General features: G+C 40.0%; 1 long non-coding RNA gene across 1 annotated transcript in view; it reads right to left on the bottom strand.

The window, feature by feature from the left end:
* Nucleotides 1–889: 889 nt before the first annotated feature.
* The window catches only part of LOC137840788 (uncharacterized), a 144811-nt gene continuing 124702 nt past the window's right edge, over nucleotides 890–20998 (bottom strand). Inside the window, exons 7-8 of the long non-coding RNA XR_011087827.1 lie at nucleotides 2914–3149; nucleotides 890–1044 (exon numbers count right to left, since the gene is read on the bottom strand). This is a non-coding gene — a long non-coding RNA (uncharacterized lncRNA). The remainder of the gene's footprint in view (nucleotides 1045–2913; nucleotides 3150–20998) is intronic.

Here is a 20998-nt window from a genome sequence, read left to right as displayed (position 1 = left end):
GTTAAACGACTCTCACTCACATAAGGCATTCAACAGAGAAGGTTTTTTATGACACAGCATCTTACCGAGATCAATTTAGATGATGCTAATGAACTATTTTTGTCCCCTTGATATTGTCTATTTTTGGCCCTGGAGTAAAGAGACCAACAATGAAGTTCAGTGATTCCTCTTGTGTAGTACATTATTTACCTGGGATTTACCTGATCACCTTTTGTTATGATAACTATCATGTCACAATTGTAGACACCTTCAATACGACACAAAAAACACAATAATACAGCATGGAACTCATTAGAATTGCTGACCATTATTGTATTAATGTGTGCAGATCACTGCCAATGTGTTCAATGAGTCAAAGTTGGCTAACTGTCACCAGCCAATCAGAGGACAGAAATTATTTATGTTATTTTGGGCCAATCAGCTCTGCAATTTGAAATCTGATTGGGCAAAAACCCCCCAAAAAACAGTCCCATTGCTTATATAGTTTACATAACATCTATCAGGATTACTTTTTCTGAAGACATCCAAGTCAGATTAGAGTGACGTGGCAGCACATAGGGTCTGAAATCTGATTGGACAGTAACAAAACAAAACAAAACAAAACAAAACAAAACAAAACAAAACAAAACAAAACAAAACAAAACAAAACAATCATCTATGTACATATATGTAATGGAAGCAGTGCAGCCAAGAGAAACTCTGGTATGAAAAGAATAGACTGTTCCAGATTACCACAATTTCATTGAACAAATTTAGGTTCTGATTGTGATCTGCAGGTCAGCGCTTCTTAACATGTTTAGGCCAGCAAGGAAGGTTTAATTGGCACTAATGGTCCAGCACTGACATTTGTATTGTACTGTGAGGGACAAACACAGGCTCAGTGTATGATTGTTTGCCTATTCGACTAATCAAAAATACAGCAGCTTGCCTTGTCTCTTCAAATGGATGTTTCTCAGACTCCAGTTTCCCACTTGAGGTGGCTGGCTGCAGTAGGAGGAGTGTTGATACAGCTGATCGCTGTTATTCCAAGTGAAATATATGGCCCTGTTTGTTTTAAGAGATAGAACAAGTTCATATTTATCCACAAGTTCATATTTATCTATCAAGGCAAATATTCCACGGTTTGTGCTTTACAAAGTGTCTAATCTTGCTGAAACAACCGGTGTCCCTTTGTTATATGCTAAAAACAACCTAATTGCTATGTGGCAAATGAATGTTGGATGACTCTTACTGCTTTGCTCACATTATTGAGCTCAGAAATAGTCCACCGCAGCCACACTTATGCGAACTCTTTCTGATGAGAGGTGTCATTTTTTTTTCTGAGCCTTGTTGCAACATAGTAACATCTCTGCCTGCAGTGTGATCGCCCTAAAGGTGTATGTACAATGTCTGCCAGGGACTGTGGAGAACGGTAATTTCAGACTTGCGTGCAAGCAATACCTCGTGGAGCTGCTGCATACCCATGTGACGGATTTTCCCTCGAGAATTTTGGATCAGTATCTGCTCTGACTAAATGCATTGTGCACCACTCATTACAAGAGATAAGGTAATTTCTTCTTTTGACGTTCCACAGTCTGTCGCTACAGTCATGTTCATTGATTGGCTAGGTGAATTACATATCCAAGTCTCCAAATACACACACACACACACACATCTCTCTCTCTCTCTCTCTCTCTCTATATATATATATATATATATATATTTTTTTTTAGTCCATTTTTCTGACAGTGACTTTTGAAATGAAAAGCTAATTTTCTTTCTTTCTTTTTTTAACCTTTAATAGTTATTTTGAGTGAATATGCCATGGCCTTATTGTTGAATGTCTCCAAACATCGTGACTAGTTATGTTATTAATTAACAAAAGCCATCAGTTATGCTGTGATGGTGTAGGGTATATTCCAAGTTATTTTCATCACAGATCTGCTTGGTATACGGTCAGAGCAAAGAACTGTAAACATTAAACCTGTTTAACACTTCAATTCAAAGTCATTGTGTTTGTGAACAATGCTGAGATCAGCCAAGGCATGGACTTTGTTACATGGATGTAAAACATAACGATAGTCTTCTAGGAAGCAACACATGAAAACAGGAGCTGCTATATGTGGTCAGTGTTTGTCTAATGTGTTTCCAAAGTCATTCAGTACAATAAAACTAACAATGGTTAACATTTGCAACCACAATGTATTTACCAGAGAAGCTAACCATTAGCTCAGCTTCTTTACTTTCTTCTTTGACAACTACTGTTTCATCTGTCACAGGTGTCATAGTAGAGCTGGCATTTGGTTTGGAGGCGGAGCCCACACAGACGTCCGGATTTTCTTTGGTACGTATAGAAGTCTTTGCTATTTTACAAATCGAGACGTTTATACCTCGCTTATTGCTGAATTCTGGGTTGTGAGGATTTGTGGAAAATCATTTATCTGAGAAGTACCGTATTTTCCACACTATAAGGCGCACCTAAAAACCTCCAATTTTCTCAAAAGCCGACAGTGCGCCTTATAATCCGGTGCGCCTTATATATGGACCAATATTGAGCCACTAAGGCAGGCGTGTCCAAATATATGGACTTAGTATATATGGACAAAGTTTTAAAATGGGCCATTCATTGAAGGTGCGTTTTATAATCCGGTGCGCCTTATATATGGACAAAGTTTTAAAATGGGCCATTCATTGAAGGTGCGCTTTGTAACCCGGTGCGCCTTATAGTGCGGAAAATACGGTACCTTCATTGTTGGCAATGGCCACGATTGCGTGATGTCTTCAATGCTACACTAAACTGATTCCACGATTGTGTTCCACATTTTTTGTGTGCATACAATGTCTACACACTGTATGTTCTCAAACTATATGGTGTGCACTTATAGGACAATGTGGGTTTGACTTTGCAGTATTCGGTTGAAGTCATGATATTACCTCAGTGGTTCATGAGGCAATACAGTATCCCTCTATGTCTTTGGAGGAAATGGGAAGTCCCCATGTCTGTGTGCTCTTTGACTGGACTGGTTGAGTAATGCAGCCTGGGATTAGGTGGAGTAGCCTCACAGCAGCAAACCCTCCCTCGCACTGGACTGTGATGGCCCATACGCTCGGAACCTCTGGATCAGAACTGCAGCTGGCTTACGTCCTTCTAATGTGTCAAACCTCTCATGCTGCAAAATGCAAGGTCTCGTTAGAAAATTCTCTAAAGGAATAAATGAGATCTAATTGAATATAATAAATATAACATAAAACAATTTATAATAAATATATGTATATATATATATATATATATATATATATATATATATATATATATATATAGATAGATAGATATACACACACACACACACACACACACATACACACACACACACACACGCACGCACACACACACACACACACGCACACACACACACACACACACACACATTGCCTCTGACATTTGTTTGCTCAAAAGTGGTTTTGGATGGTATTGGTAAAATGTTGTGGTACAATTACTATACACATCCTGTGGTTGCATTTCCTGAAGGTGTGGTCCACTTTGTGGTTGCAGTGGTATAAGGTCGCAAAGTTCTCTATGGATTAACTCAATGCTGGAGTTTGATTTGAGTGACAGCTTATCAAGATAACTAATGTAAGAGGGTGGGGCCAACATACTGTTACGATATTGAAAATAGAGCTTTTGTGCAATACCTCAGTAGGAATTAAATCACTAGTAACTTAGACTTTTGCTCTTTTTTGTCCACAGTAGTATTTTCTGCAGAATTATGATAATAAGAAACATCTTTTGGGATACGTTCAACAAAAAACTGACAAAAATCAAACATGAATTTTTCAATGCCGATTGAGTTGTGTTTTTTTTTGTTTTGGGGGGGGGGGGACTATGATTGTTAAGTTATGTCCATTTTTGAACACTATTACGTATTAAGCCAAAGCTTTGGTAAAACAAAGACTCTTCTGTTTGGATTAACGTGTTTGTAAATCTAATCAAATTTCCTTATATTAGCTCTAACATTATAAGAAACGCTGATTTGGTGTAAATCAATTATAATATGTCATTACATTAGTGTTTAACAGTGGCAGGAAAACCAACACATGACAACATTAAATCATGTAACAGATGTTATGGGTGGAAGTATTGCTTTAAAATGATTGATGTAATGACATGACGAATGCAAATTCACAAGCATGACAGAAGGGTTTAAATAAATACAGTAACTCTTACAGCGTCAAAAAACTAAAGACGCCTCCTCCCTGCAGCATTTTAACGGAACACAAATCAATGTGTAATTGGCAAATAAAGCTGTTCAAAAGAAGTCTAATGAAAACACAAGTAATGAGGAGACCAGAGCAAAGTGACAGAGTGAAGACGAGTCCGAAAAAGAAAGTTACACTGTTTGCCATATCTTCTCCTGCACTTCAAAAAGTTCCACCATTTGCAGAAATAATTATTTTAAATATCAATACTGCCCCTATGTTTTATGCAGGCGTTGGTATCTGCAAACTTCCCGGAATCTTACATATGACGGATGAAATGATCGAAGTGCAAGGCTCTGTGAGCGTCCGTATACATATCAAACAGAAAGCACAAATGAGTCATCAGCAAAACTGACTTTGCCAACTGTCATCTTGGCATACACCCAACTGTGGTTGATGCCCGAACAAACAGATGTACAAACACAAATACAGCACTTGTTCTTTGTTCCGTTTTTTAAGTGACATCGTAGTCACGTGTACATGATCATCATAGCACGCCTAACAAGAAAAAATACAAGCGGGACTAGACTAGTGACTTTTATTTGGATTTATTTGGATAAACACTCAATGGAGGAGTTATTAATATGTGTTGTATCTCTCTGCTCTATATTATCTTGCCAATGCCCCAAATAACTCTCAAGTCAGAGGATGGTCGTGTGTAAGAGTATCACACAGCACGCAGCTGCTTTGAGGGTTTCCGAGACGACGGCTGCTACAGTTTAATGTCCTTGGAAGGGCTCAGCTTGACTCCTGTGTCCGGTCCTTAGTCTCAGCATGCACTGGTGCAGACTGACAGATTGCAACGTTGAAAGAATTGTTTAACCCCTGCCTCCCTTTCAATTAACAAACGCGTGTCCCATATCCTAAAATACCTCTTTTATTGAAGAAGGGCATTGACTGATGATATGAGTGACATTCATATATTCATATTCTGTGTCAAAACCCAAGCTTTGAATTATATACGGCAGCCCTCATAATCATTTTATTTTATAATGGAGCTTTTATTTGCTAGCTTTAATTTAAAGAAAATCCTCTGTGATTAACAATAGGCCAGGATTTATTGGAGAATGATATGGTTGGTGTGTCCTATGAGTCAAGCCATCTGATGGCCCATTTTTTTAACCAGGTATTATTAGGATGGGTCACAGGTGACCCACAAATGACAAACGTGAATATAAGTTCTCCCTGAACCACACGGCCCTTTACTCATTGATATTTATACTACACTGATGCAATAATTACAAAATCTTATCTGAATTACTCTATTAATTAAGAATAACAATTATTTAGACACCCATCCATTATCGGAATCACTTTTTATTTACATTTATTACAGTCAAAGTTTTTAATGTCACAATTTAAAAATCTGCTTACATTTGGTTCTTTCATTTTGTTTCGAACACTACCCAAGATGTCCATGAGAAACACTAAACTGAAGGTTGACCACATTTTGGCCTATTAGTTATGTTTATTTTAATTCAGCACAACAACAAAAGCCCCATCATCTGACTTTCAAGGGAGATTTTGGGGTGTGCTCTGAGGAAAACGCAACCACTTATTAAAGTCTAGACGCAACATAAAACCATCAGAAGTCCTGCAGTAAGCACTCAAAAGGCTCTCATGTACTGAAAAGTCGGTGTGTGCCCTACCGCCATGGTTTTCTGATGCCGCCTGAACAGTGTTGAAAGGATATTGTGTGCAAATATCAGTGCATCCAGTCAAATGGGTGGTGTCAGAGCAAAAGGAAGTCCCGTCACATTACGCTTTGTAAAGACAATAACATACCAAAACCAAGGTCCACCAAAATGATTCCTCTGAAGAAAACTAATGTTCGTTTTTCTTGGCTATTATGAAATATTTACCACGGTGCCTAACAGTACTGCCAAGACATTCCATGTCATTTTCAAGACTCTATCTGATCTTGTGTGTAGCCCAGTGGAGATTGGTGAAAGCAATCTACACACTCGACTGGATCCAAGTCAATCAGGCATTGAGAGGGATCCCATATCAACTGTGTGAAGGTCTCAAACATCTAGCTGCAAAGTATCTATCAGTCCTTTCTCTACTGCATAGCGTGTTCAGGATCACGAGTGAACCGGAGCATACATGCATGCTGATTTGGGTCAGAATGACGACACACTGGATAGAGAATGACCTCCGTTTGTTCTCACACTGTCACAAAGCATCATTGCCTGCAAAAAATCAATCAATCAATCAATGGAAAATCATTACACCCTCTGTGACCTGATTAAAAAATATATCTATAAAATCATTTGGATGGCATGGTGTGGTTGGTATACAATAGTATTTCCCTAACTTTATGGAGCCAAGGTGCCCATTTTACGCAAACTACAAAACAAAAATGCTAAAATAATTCCTCCTTCCTTTATGAATGGACTTTCACAGTCTGAAAGCTGATATACTTGCAGGAACTGGCGTCTGCTGTATGAATGGCAACAGGTGGATACACAGGTTTTTTTTTCCTCTCATGGCACCCCTGATGATCTGTGTGCCGGCACCCTGGTTGGGAATCGCTGGTCTTTAATACTGGTGGAGCTGCGTGACATTCTTGTGCCAGATGACACAGACTTGTCTTTTATACTAATACTCAACAGTTGCTTTCTGGTCCTCCTATAATATTTCCTTGTGAATGCAAATCCAGTATCAAACGCTATCAATTCCCAACCTAAAAAAGTGAACCGAATCAACAAAAAGAACAAGAAAAGTTGTTGTTGAAGTTGTTTGGGAGAAAATCTGTCCTGCGTCTACTACAGGTAAAGACAGAGAGCCATGCAATAGTTTCTCTGACTAAATGAATTTAAACAGATCTTCTTAATATAATTAGAATTACTCAGGCAAGCAGTAACTCATTTCAGAATCTCAGGAGTACAGTTAATTTGCACGCCCCTTATATAACCACAACACTTAATGTTATTTTTGTGAGTCTTGCACATTGCAACCCAAAGTTCAACCTGTACAACAGCTAGGACATGACAGTTCACGTTTGCTACATCCAAGAGTTGTTTTAGGGCATGATCGCAGCAAGCGTGTTTGAGGTAGCGTCGCTTGGATTCTTCACATTCAAACAAAAATCCTGAACGCTTGCAGAATGAAAGAATTTCTCTAATCTTGCGGCAAGGCATTGAGATAAAGACTGCAAGGTGAAAGAAACAAGGCCAATGTGTACACTGTGCACAGGAACATGTCTCAGGAGTCCGGAGGTCTGGCCCGCTCTTCAAATGGCATAGTGTTTGTTGGGGAATGTGCAATTATGGAGGCCAGGCCTTTGATCCAGGTTTTCCATCAGGGCTAAATTGTCCTCACATTGAGCGCTGCAGTGTATCCTTGGGCACTCCTTTATATTCTGTTACGCTTTCATGTGCACCCCTCTGGAACTCAAAGCATGCCCCCTTGAAAAGTGAGATCGGGTCCCGTCCATGCTCGACTGTGTATAGGCAAAAATGGATCAAGTGCAAATGACCTTACAGCATGTGGCTATCCATCATCACCATCACTGCAAACTGTAAGAAGTGAGATGTGAGAATAATACAATAACTCACATATGATGTACAACCACAGTGGTATTTCCCAAATCAAAGGCAAATCCAGGAGGTTAAATATTTCACTGTTCCGAAAGTGTCACTCTACCTGAATTTATATGCAAGCGCATTACAGTCATAATTACAGTAAACAATTGTTTGCAAAACTGTTCTTGGTCATTAATATGAAACAAAGCAATGAAAACCAGTAAATACAGTGCCTTTTTGCGTATTACTTCCTTACCGTATTTGCTAGCGGGTATGATGTTGTGTAACATAGCATATCGACGCCACATTACACCACACCAGAGCTTAGTTCAGTGAGCATCCACAAAATGAGATACTAAATCAGCAGGAATTCTTTCTCCAGAAACAAAACACTTACTAGTCAACCAACCGTATATTTTCTTTACAATCGACAGGAAATATTTGCGATCCAACCCGGGAAGCTTCGAATGGGATTTATCCTGGGTCTCTCAAATGCATCAATCGATTCAACATTCCTCAAAGTGTCGGTCTAATTTGCTAGCATCACATACTACATGCAGCCAAAGTTTCAGCAGCACATGATGCGAATCTCCCATTCCACCACATCAAATTGGTTAAATTTCATATGTGGGATAAATGTTTTTGACAGGAAGTGTGTGGGACTGCACTTGCGTGTGTTCGAGTCTGATTGTGATTCTTTCCACATGCTCCCACGTGTTATCTGTCCCTATAATAACCACCACATCTTTCACCAAAGGGTCTTTCAATGTTTTTACTGTATTTTCAGTGAGAGCCCACATAAAGGTCTCTTTTCCCCCAACATCAAGGTTACATGCTTCATGTAGCCTTCAAATAATCCTGCCTGATAAAAGGTAGTACAGTAAATGTACTGTACATTTATTTATATTATCCGAGGGCCTCTTTAGATCATTAAATTGCTTAACAAATGAGAAGCTCAGCGCAGCGCTTTGTGTCCTCATGAGAGTGTCCAACTTGACATCTCTAGCAAAGCAGTGTAAGACCTCACATTAAGACCAGATGTTTATCAGATGTGCATAGGGAGGTAAATTAGCACAGCAAATAATGTGTTGTGTTAAGAATGCACCATGGTGTGCACTTTCATTTACACTCCTTCATTGTTGGAGGGCTGTGTGGGTAATCTTTGTGTGCTGTAACCGTTAAATAAAAAGTCTGCCGCTCGCCCTTTGAAAACACCATTCAAAAGCGCATATTTACTTATTTGTTGGTTTGTTTATTTGTGTGTTGCATTCATTCATTGGGGCTGTAATAGGCTCTGACTATAGAAGGGTCTCCGGGGACCAGGGGGGTCTTGGACTGGAGTTTTTTGCCTATAGTCTTGCTTGACTCCTTTGTCTTTCTGTGGCAGGGCGGTCACTGTGTGGCTTGCTCCCCATGGCTTTGAGCTGTTTGTGGCCCTTGTTGCTGACAGCCCTACCATAATTGTCTACCATCATTCTAGTTTCTGCTCAGACATATGTATTTTTATGTACTTTTTTACACTGTAAACACTATTATACAACGATGTTGGATGTACTAGAGAATTGTGAGGGGGTTGGGCTTCAGCGACTGCAGGTTGGTGAGAAGGTTCTTATCTGTCTTTTATTACCTGTTATATGAACATTTGTGTTAGGTACTTTTGTGTTACTTTAAATACGAAAGGTCATGTGTAAATAATAGACAGTTTGTTTAATTATGTAAAGCAAAGCTTTAAGTTGCTTTCTAATCGGCTAACGTTTTATTAAGGCTTGGGTGTTCATGATTCTGATGCATTACGAATACGATTCTATATCAATTCTCATAGGTGAGGGAATTGAATAGTAGAAAAGGGTTTATTTTCTTTCACGCTTTAATATCTTTAAACTGTGAACAGATTTATAGCAATCAATCTGCAATGTATCCTTTGGGGAGGGAAGAAAAATAAGTGGCTGGATTGTGTGTTTTTTTTTTTTTTAATTTATCCACCTAACGGCCAAATCACAGCCCAAGAACCGAACACTTTATGTGACCTCAGTAGCAGCAAAAACCTGCCCGGTCAGCGCGCTTTCCCCATATTTCTTGTCTTTTTCCAAGAAGAATTGATGAGTGATTTCACTTATCTGGTGGGGAAAAGAGTTCTAGGAATTGAATTACTGGAAATCGGCTTTTAAAGAAAGCCTTTCTTTTTCTATTCACATCTCTAGTTACTTTTCACATTACGATCATGGCTTCTGTAGCTTGGCTGAACTCTGTGTTTACCAGACTGTACATATTAGGATTTTCAATTGAAAATATTGAACAGCGATATTTGGCAAAATGTTATTTTCACAAAAATGATTGTGTTCACCTTTCAGTCGGTCAAGGTGGCTGAACCTGTTGTACCACAAGCATCTCGGCGGCCCATAACGATGAGTGTGATGTAATTCAAACTCACACTGCATTATTACATTTATTGTGGTACAGCAAAGAACAACTACAAGTGCTTCTTCTAAAGGGTCAGGTGTAGGAAAAGAGGATGTGAACTGCCGTGGAGAAAGAATTTTAGCAGATTGTATGTCAGACCAGCTGCTGTGTGTATCTAGAAGAAATAAGAACAAATTGAGATAAGTGTCTCCTTTTATTTACATACTGTATCTATATTGTACAATAAACATATGAAAACAAAATTAGTGTTACTTGTTCCTGCATTACATTGTGGCTTTACACTATCATTATAATCACCACAAATTATTAAAACATTTTACAATCTCCAATTATATTAGTACTGTAGTATTAAAAGAACAGTTAAAAATGAATTCATGTGAGTAAATTAAATGGCAGGAATGGAAGGATGTCTTTAGGTAAGTCCGGCGTGAGTTGTACATCATGCTCCATGAGATAATGGTAGTCTCATAAATGAAAATGTTTTACTGCTCCCGAAGGAAAATATATGTGATTTGTGGTAACTGCCTTGCTGCTTTAATGACATCATTGGTTTTGGACAGTACAATATAAGAAAAGGGATATAATCTTTTGTTGGCAATTCATTGCTAGATAGTTACATTACTAGATAGATTTTCATTTTTTTTTTTATATGTTTGACTTGATTTAGATTTAGATCACTTTTTGTAACTTACTTTCGCCAAGGTTTCATAAAATCAACACCCTTTGTATAATCAGGTGCATGCATTCCGGAAATTTTATTCATAAATGCAAGCCATCAACTTTTCTAACGAATGTGGCAATAAAAAATGTAAAAGTTTGAGATCAGTTTTGGTCCTGTTCAGACTTCGAATTCAAACTCTAAAGAAATAAATAATCTTCTGAAGATGTCTTGAAATAGGTCCTATTTGTGTGAGTTCGGAAAAAGTAAACATGAAAAAAATAATCTATAAGTACTGCTTAGCAAGAGATCTTGGTGAAATGACCTAGTATCATATTTCACCCACTTCCTGCGGTTAAGGTAATAGCTTAATCCCACAGCCCCCCCATGCTGTATCAGCCCTCTGCACACTGACCCGAACTGATTCAACCGTGCTTGGGAGACCTCAGCTGTTGAGCTGCCGTGTTAAATATGTGAAAGAATGTGTTTAAAGTGGTTCTTGCATTTGGGTTGAGGCAAGGCCGGGCTCCGCACTTAAGATCCTCTCTTCTGGCTAGATGCCAGGCTCTGCCACAGTTAGTGGCTCCCATCTAAGGGCAACTGTGCGTCCGCGTGTGCTTACGTGTGTGTGTGTGTGTGTTGAGAGCGACCTTCGTTTGCGGCTCAATGTGGTGAGGATGGCTCTGACGTGATGTCTCTTGGAAATAAAGTCGGTGGCCTTCTGATGTGTTGAATGTCACTAATTTCCAAAATAAACATGTATCTATGTTACATTAATGGATTTTTACTGCTTTATGCAACCTCATCACTTAATGTCCTTTCCAACAGAGATGGTAAATTTAAGGTTTCATGTCAGTGAGTAATAAAACTTGAGACTTGAATAAAAAGAAATGAGTGTCTCACAAATGTCTGATGACTTTGAGATGGTCTCATCTTGTTTGGAGCTACACGTGGGAAATAAATCCTCCTTTGCTTTTTTGTTGCGCTAAGGGATTCAGGAAGCGTGAGAGGAAGGGGATATTTCAATCCAAAGTGACACATTCCCTTCTGATAAAAACGCCTTACCACAGACAAAGACATTACCACAGACGCTTGTAGAATTAGATTTGACTGGGACTGGTGCCGATGGGAGCTTGGCTGGCTGCCTTGGAAAGCCACACATAAGAGCATTTAATTGCCAGACAGACCAAAATAATTCCTCCATAATCTGAATTTATACAGTCACTTGAGTGGGTGTTGGATATGGAGACAGAATAGTAGAGACGGCGGAGGCGCACAAGGAGACAGATGGATGAAGTGGCTATTGTTCAGTTGAAGGGCCTCATCACTGTACTAGAAACTGTAAGGGGCATGAACAATCTCTCCTTCAGATCTGACAGACAACGTCAATGGGACGTCAAAATGTCCCTCAGCCTTGGACAGAGCATGCTTGTCTTTGGTTATCTTGTGAAATGCAGACATCCAAGGGCAAGACTCATTCATTCATTCCACCCCCACCGTGATTTTTTTTTTTTTTTTTCACGTTTGGGCCTGTGTTTGCGCACCAAGATGGCATCATCTTCGCTGAGTGATGCATACCTCCACTAAGGTCAACACCCCCCTCCGCCAACCGTCCTTGTGTTTTCCCTTGACCCTTCCAAGAAGGTCGGCTTGCCTTGTTGCATCTGTCCCACTCTGGAGACACTCAAGGAGAGCGAGTGCTTTTTAAGAGGAAAGGAGGTGGGGGCAAGGCTGCGCTTCTTCTCCAGTGGCCATCATTCATGCATGCGTGCTTTTGCCCTTGAAGAGCCATGAAGGATTACCCTGTGTGGTCCCAACTTTGCTTGACTACATGTCAATCAATGCTACTATTTTAGCCATTCTTGGGTCTTTTCAGCTGTGTAGTTGAATCTATTGGAGGGCCCATGACTTGTAGCTGAAACCAAGCCTACCACATTTCGGGAAATGCTTTGATAGTTTAGAGATTTCATTGCAATCTGCACAGATTAAGTGCTAGAGGCAGCAAAGCAGTCCCAGAAAATAAAAGAACATCCCCCATGTCTCACAGCAGTTATTTGTTTTTTGGTTTCTGTAAACATAGAACTGATGTGACTTGCCAAACAGTTCGGGTTTTGTCTCAGATGCTAAAAATACACACAAGGTTTGCGGCTTGTCAATATGCTTTTTTTTGGTAAATTCCAGTCTTGTCAGTTTCAAGTTATTTCAGTGGCCATTGTGAGTTTTTCCTTTCTTAAGTATACCCACAATTTTGTTAAACAAAATAAAAGGACTGTTACAGAAAAATAGCAGTGAAGATACAGAGATACTACATACATGGAACTCATAAGTGGCTCCTAGCTGGTGGTGCTGCTTAATCATATTTTTCATGGGAATGATTTGTGCCACTTTACTTTGTTTGGCTGCCCTGCGTGAGTTAATTTGCATGACATGAGTTTCTCATTTGTCATTGAATAGGGGTTGTTTACCCAATTGGAATTGATTTATCTACGAATTATGAAAAGTTTGCTTTAGAGGTTTTGGAACGCATGGCCAAACGTAGTCATCTGGAAATAACATAGTAGAAGTTCATCTGCCATCTACATCCAGTCCACGCACGGCTTTGATTTTTATCTTCCGGATAAGGCGGACGTGCTTTGTGTTTAGAGGCAATTTGATGATTTTTTTTTGGACATAGTAAATGCAATTTCTCCTTGACCATAGGCTATGTTCTCATCCATATCTCCTCTCCCTGGGTCGAAGGGTTCGACCCATGTGAGCAATAAGTCATTTATTTGCTGAAGCAAGCAGGCATGCAGATACCGTCCCCCACATGCAATTTTTGGTACTAATCTGTCCCTTGAGTATCAGTTCTAAACTGAGCTTGTTATGGAACCTGGCCCAGCTGTAGAAAAATCCTGTCCAGAGGCATTAATTGATGGTGTGTGACCACAAAGTGACACTGAAGTTCAGCCTTTCCAATAGAAATCCATTTAGCTCACCATCAGGCAATTACATCCAATGAAAGACCAGCTTGCCAGCTCAATAACAAACTCAATTGCACACTCTCCATTCTCACAACCCCCACAAAATGACATTCGCAATAGTGAACACACTAAATTAAACGTTGGACTTTTATTGTGGCTCGCCATGAAATTGCAAACTGTAAAAAAGAAAAAGAGAAAAAAAAGAACTTTCCAGAGTTGTACATCTACATGATGGATGCTGCTGACATACACAATAGCTTTGCTCGTGGAAACTTGAGGCCTCACTTGTGGAGTGACGGGCTGGACGCTGCAGAGGAACCCCCTGCTTGGAAGTGTTTAGGTTAAAGAGAGATGTCCCCTAAATCATTTGTCGAGGCCCGCAAGAACAGAGAAATTGAGCTTTTCTGTTATTTATACTGAAATGGAGCTTCATTTCTATTCTTGGATACTGTAGATAAAACAGACTTTTACTACATTGTATCAGTCGAAAGCAAGGGTTGAAAATCTGTGGGACTAATAACCTCTGTTTGCTGAATTAGGAAAGCAGAGACAGGCGACGACCACGTACAAAGCAAGAAGCAACATATAAAAAGTTGTTGGAATTTTTTAATCACAGTAATTTGGATGAGGAATTGCATGTGGCCAATGTACTGTGGCTGAAATGTATTGTACAAACTCAGCGCAAGGCTATCATTAGTGAATGTGTGGGAGGACTGTGACTGCGTAAGACTGACCTCACACTATAATCAAAAGGATCCATAGGTTAATATTCACTTGTTTTGTGCAATAGAACGGAAAACATTTAATAGTTTTGTCGCAGCCCTAATGTGTCTCGTGCTTGCGTTTAACATGGGTCGCCTGATCTTGGGCCGGACAAATAACATAAGCATGGCATATTGGTGTCGGCGGCTCGAAGAGGACATATGCGAGAAAGAGGTGGGGAGAGTTCAACAGCGAGGGAGGGCAATGGGAGGGATGAAAGCAAGAGGCCCAGGCAGGCCAGAACAAGACAGCAAAGAAAAATATCTAATTGGAATCAAGTGTCCTGACAGAGTGCGTGGGCTGACTGGATTCCACAAAACGTGCTGCTTTTCCACTTGCAAAAAAACAAGCACATGAATACAAAAGAAGGATAAAAGAAATCCCCTCGCATTTGAGTACTCTCTCTTTCTCTCTCACTTAAGAAAAGACAAATGACAGAAGGGTGTGGACGAGCAAAACAACGTTTCCCTTTCAAATTGTTTGCTGCTAACTCTAATGCTGTGTCTGAACACGCGCTCCACAGTATATTTCAAACATTTGTCCCCATTCCTGGTTAAAAATATTCCCTCTCCACTCAATTGTTGTTTACCAAGTCTCAGACCGCATGAAAACTGTCAAATGCATGTCAAAACAAAAGTTGGTGCTCGGAACTAAAACACCAATACCAGTTTAGCTGACGCAAAAGAACATAACTGTAAATGTTGTAACATCATCATTTTAATTGAACACAATCTTTACCAGTAAACCAACCATACAATACAAGGCCAGTGAGCATCGCCTTTGCGCATGAATTAAATTTAGGACAAAACCCAATTAAACATAAGAATTAGAAAAGAACTTGTGACATAGATTGATTAAGAGGAAATGCTTCTTGGCTATAATCTTAAACCACTTATTACATTTCCATTTTCCAATGAGTACCAATGTTTGCTTTGTACGTCTAGAAGTGTGCTCCTGTGACAGGATGGTGGTGGGGTTAAAGGGCATGGCCACCATTTAAGGGGTCAGTCGTGAGGGAGTCGTCTCTGTTTCAATGGTGCTCTGTTCATCTGGACTAATGGAAAAAAAAATGCAAAGTGCTCACATGGTTATGTTCCGTGGCTACTACATGAAGGTTTGCAGCTGTATTCAACATTTTCTGCAAGCCCTCCCATATTTTAGAGGATCAACAAGTGCGTGGAGATAATGATTTGGTCAAATGGATGATTTCTTCTCTGTTGACGGCAGCTTGTCCAAGGTCATACCATTTGGCCTAACAATCCATCTCCACATCCCTGTCTACTCACCAGGAGCACAACATTTCGTTTTAAACTTGACTTTGCAAAGAGAACCAAGAATGTAAGCATATTAAGCAAAGGTGACTAGAGCAGACCTCTTTTCTTGGAACCATCCACTCTTTGGAACTGAAAAGGGGGATTTTAAAATCATTAGGGATTTCATTACTTCAGTCCACATGCATTCTATGGCCATGCCATATAAAGTATTCTCACACTCCTTTTTACTGTTCTGTTTTCTTGCAGACCTTTTTGATGGAGATACAGAAAACTGGGAAGTGGGAGTTCATCAGACACAGATTTTTTTTTTTTTTCAATGGCTTGTTATGAGGAATTGTCCATTAGTTAATGGGCACTACTACTAAGACTATGATGCAACCAGAAGTTGATATTTTAAAGAAGAAGTTAAGGCAGTTGAGGTCCAGCCATATCAACTTCCTTAATGGCACAACTCTCCATGCAGCATGAATCTGCTCGAGTTGACGCTGCCCTCAAAAGATGTTCAGACCATTCAGAATGATTAGATAACAATTACTATAATATAAAAAAATACATTGAACTGATGTATTAATTTTTGCCACAATTAATATAAGAACTCTAATTAGTGTACTTAATATTAAAACAATTTCTCCAATGTGTTTTATTGCTTATAATGGCAATCTAACAAACTTTTCCTTCACACTATGCTCAAGTTCTCATCTTGCTGTGTGGGCCTCATCACACAATTCCCCAAAACACATCATGGAATGTATAGGAGTGTAACATGGAGAAAAATGTGGGTGGGGTTCTCTATGTATAATGCAGTATTGTGTACGTACCCCAGCAACCCCCCCCACCTCCCACCCCAATGGTGGTATGGGGCCACCCAGGCAAATGCCAAGCACGTCAAAAAAAAAGAAGAAAAAAACCCAAGCAGCTTTTTATTGAATTCCCTAACATTCAAAAACACTTTCTAAAATTTTAAGATCACAGTAAAATGTGTGACATGAAATACTAACTGTATTCATGGGGTATGCTCCATGACAGTTACTGTTTTTTTTTGATGAAGTGCTTTGCTTCTTTTGTGGTCCATAGAGCACAGACATTGTTAGTCTGGCGTCACATCTGTAACCAGATTACATTCCAAACAAATATGGCTTAGTTTTTTTCTGTCCTCTCTTGGTGCTTATATAGAACAAGGGATTTGCACTCCATCCCACCACCTGTGTTAGAGGGGGGTGGTTAGTTGAGAACCAATTGGAGGGTGTAATGAAAAACTTAGGGCTCACTTTGCAGTGGACACGGTATTTGAGAGTCACAGGCCAAACTTGACACCGGTCATTGTTTATTGTGCGACCATAATCAAGCAAACACACTTTATCACCATAATGTTAAAGAGTTAAGATATCCAATGACAAATACTCTGCTGATAAGATATATTATGCACTGAGCTATTTGTAGCACGGAGCTATTTGTAGCAATATTAATTCACCCGCAAAACAAAGTGGACTCAAAATCTGATGTGTGCATTCTCTTTGGGCTCAGAGACTGCGGGGCATTTTTCATGAGCCCTACTTGTTGTTCTTACATTGTTCAAAATCCATCTACACTTGACATTCAAATCTTGCCAAGGGGCAGAGTGCACCTTCCGTTTTTACAAAGAATCAGAGTCTTGCATTCATCCTGACACACCCCTCCAAGCATAAACATTAGGCCAAGCCAAGGCAATAGCCAGGCAGTCTCCGTATCCTTCACAGGTCAGTCATCCTGTTAAGCCAAAGGTCAAAGCAAAGCTTTTGGAAGCCGCTCATGGGCTGTTATTTTAGAAAAGGCTGAGACTGAGGGTTAATGCATTTTCTGAACCAACAAACATTTGAATTACTCACCAGTGATATACTATGTATGGATGAATTTATTTATATTTATATTTATTTGAATGTGTCCACTATTTTGTACATGAAATTCAGGAGCTAAATTGATTTCTTGGCGAGTAGTTAAAGTGTTGAACAGAAAACATATTGACTGATGGTTTACTTTTGAGCCGGGCATGGTTTCAGTGCACTGCATTTGACAGCGGAAACAATGCTTGAATTTTTCATAACTTTTAACTATTGTGTTCTTGTTTGTCATCTTGCTTAACTACTACTCATTTGTGATCAACCCAACACTTAAAAAAATCATTATTAATATCAATAATTCTGGATGCATTGCGAAGCAGCTGTACTGGCATGTGTAGAGGTTTGCAATCTTACTAATTCATCTTGCCAAATCCTTTGTGGGGAAAGGCATCGGCAGGTGTGGTTTAGATGTGCCAGAAGTGCCAGAAGTAAGAAGTACTCCCTCCAATGAAGATTTTACCAGAAGCAGTTTTAAGGAACTGAATAACCTTTTTTTCATGGAAGTAAGAGCGAAAAACAGAATGGAAGGCTTTTCCTGCTGGAAAAGGATGTTTTCACTTTTCAGTAATACACACAATGGAACTTTGTCAAACTGGAATTTACTGTTTCACCTTTTAGGCTTGTACTTTATCTGCCGGTCATGTTTCCACAACCACATTCCAAGTTGTTTTTTCACTGTGTGACTAAATCATTCCAAGACGTACTTGTAGGACAAATTATATTTTCATGTCATTTGGTCAGCTTCATCATTAGCCGCTTTCACACCGACTACGTTTACATGCAGTCAATAAGAGGTTGTGTATGTAGACAGGCCGTATGTCTGGCGTGCAACTCACACGAGCAGATGTAAACAATCATGGCTGAGCTTTGAGACCAAGCAGCAAAGCACACTTTTGGAGTGAGGGCGAAACAGTCTGCTTTATTCCTGTGGTGAGTGACATGACGATTAGATTAGATTAGATAGAACTTTATTTATCCCACTGTGGGTAAATTTTCTTGTCACAGCAGCGTACAAGAGCACAAGACTACAAGAAAATAATAATAATGTGTTTTGTTGACAGTACAAAATAAAAAGTGGAAATGAGGTTTGTGCCTTGACGTCGATATGTGTCGTCGTTTCAGTCTAGAGTAACTTTTTCCGTTGAAGCATGTCAACGGGTTATTCCGATTATTTCAGAAATACGAATTCTGACCTTAACTCAAATATTGACTGAATGTAAATGTACTCAATGCTATCGATGAAATGTTATAAGGCCTTTATTCGTCATTCATCATGACAGCGACAATTGCTTGTCTTCAGTATTAAACTTGTAACTCTTTCAACTCGCCTCCCTGCATCGATATCTAAGACATGCTGTAGAGAAAGATGATTAAAGTCTTTCAAAAGGGCTATTCGTTGATTTTTTTTTCAATGACGAGCTTTTAAGAAAAATATTTTTTCCTTTTTGAAAGTGCTTAGTGAGCTGTGGTGATGGTGCAGTCACACATAAAACAAAATCTTTCCTTTCATATTTCAGTTGAAATCTCATTGATGCATGTTTCAGTGTGATTGGCAGCATAGACACTGCCCCTAACCCAATCTAAATGCTCACTCATTCGGACAGGTCAAAAATTATTCTTCATTGTGTGGACCAACTGCAGAAGAACAAATATGGTTAAATATGCTTTCCTTAACAATAAAGCAAGGTATATGGATGTTAAAAGCCACTTTGCCTTCCTTTGAAAGGTCTAATTCTAGAGTATAAAACACAGGGCTATGCTCTCAACGACGGTGATTATCTTTATTAAAACCATAATGGAAATGGAATCACTGAGGCCAGGATGATTATACACCGGCGACGACTAAATAACAGAATGTTGTCAAAGGAAAGGCCCGTGAGGCCCGTAAGGACCCCTCATATTTGTTTTCTTCAGGCATTCAAGAAGTCAGACTCAGCTTTAACACAGGTGTTATGGTGATATGTGCCTCAAGCCGAAGTAATCTATTTTCAACAGCATACAAGTCATGACATATTTTTAGTACATGGCTGGTTGGGTGCCTTTACAGGAGGGCAGTTCCTGGTGTATGTGTGTGCGCACCATGTGTAGGTGGATTGTAATATATTATCGTAGGGAAGAGAAGCAGGATGAAATGAGAGAGGAAAGGTGAGAGCGCAACACGGTCCACTACAGATGTTTATTGTTTAGAAACTCAGGGTCATGATCTCATGCTGCGCTTGACTTTCTATCGGACAGATCCTGTAGGCTATGAATTAATCAAATGAAACACGAGTCTTAATATTCCAACTCCTCTCCTATCAGATTACTGCTGTCGAATGAGTTCGATTACTTCAGCAATGGGCAGAGACACATCTGATTAAAGTTGTTGCCAAAAGCGCTGCGAAAACCAGACCTGGCAAATTTTACGGGAAGTAATCTTTCACACGCTGAAGCACATCTGCGAGCGGCCCACCTTACATCCGACAGAGGTAGGCTCCCTTCTCCTAACTCTCTACAGTTTGTTCTGCCGTCAACCGAGAGGGACATCCTGTCGGCGCATGCTCGCTTTCTTCTTTCCTGGCCTCCTCAATCACTCCTAGCATGTTGTTCGATGATAGATAATGCGCCAAAAGAGTTCCTTTGTTTCCATAAAATGACCCGCAAAAGCCTTTGATGGGTTGAAGTATTCCCGACTGTCACCCACCGCCTCACACCTCCCATCTCCTCCCTGTGTGCGTGTGTGTTTGTGTGATCCGAATGTGCATCAATGCAGCATTTAGGAGCAGTTTATCAGCGAGAGGACACAGCAGAGTTGTCTGCGGTCCAATGAGCCACAGAGGCCCCATTACTTTCCCTGCCTGTCAGGAAGGAGTTAACCTCAAGGAGGGGGAGGCCAAACATTAGGCTCAGTGGTAACCGAGTGTCTAATTAATTCTGCAATGTGTCCAGTCCCCAGGACCCCCCTCAACCTCGAGACCCTTTCTCAGACTCTGGAGGAGAGCGAGAGGTCAGCGCGGCGGAGAGAGGGCATCCGGGCCGCCCCCACCGCCCCCTTATGCCACTACATCTGTCCACTGAGGGGATAAAATCTGTGATGGTGCCTTAGGGCGAATGACCCTTGGCAGCCATGAAGTTATGGGAGACAACAGATTAGTCTCCAATGACGGATGTGAGGAAGGGAAACTGTTTCATGGTCTCATGATTTACACGCACTCCTTCGTAAAGCTATTGACGTTTGGTTGAGATTTTAATAGCTTGACCACAACATAAGTGACTCGGCTGAATCACTTTGGTGACTGTT

This window comes from Syngnathus scovelli, chromosome 12, assembly GCF_024217435.2.
Source record: "Syngnathus scovelli strain Florida chromosome 12, RoL_Ssco_1.2, whole genome shotgun sequence".
Taxonomy (NCBI): Eukaryota; Metazoa; Chordata; class Actinopteri; order Syngnathiformes; family Syngnathidae; genus Syngnathus; species Syngnathus scovelli.
Note: the sequence above shows the minus strand (reverse complement) of the source record. Positions and strands in the feature narration are given on the sequence as shown.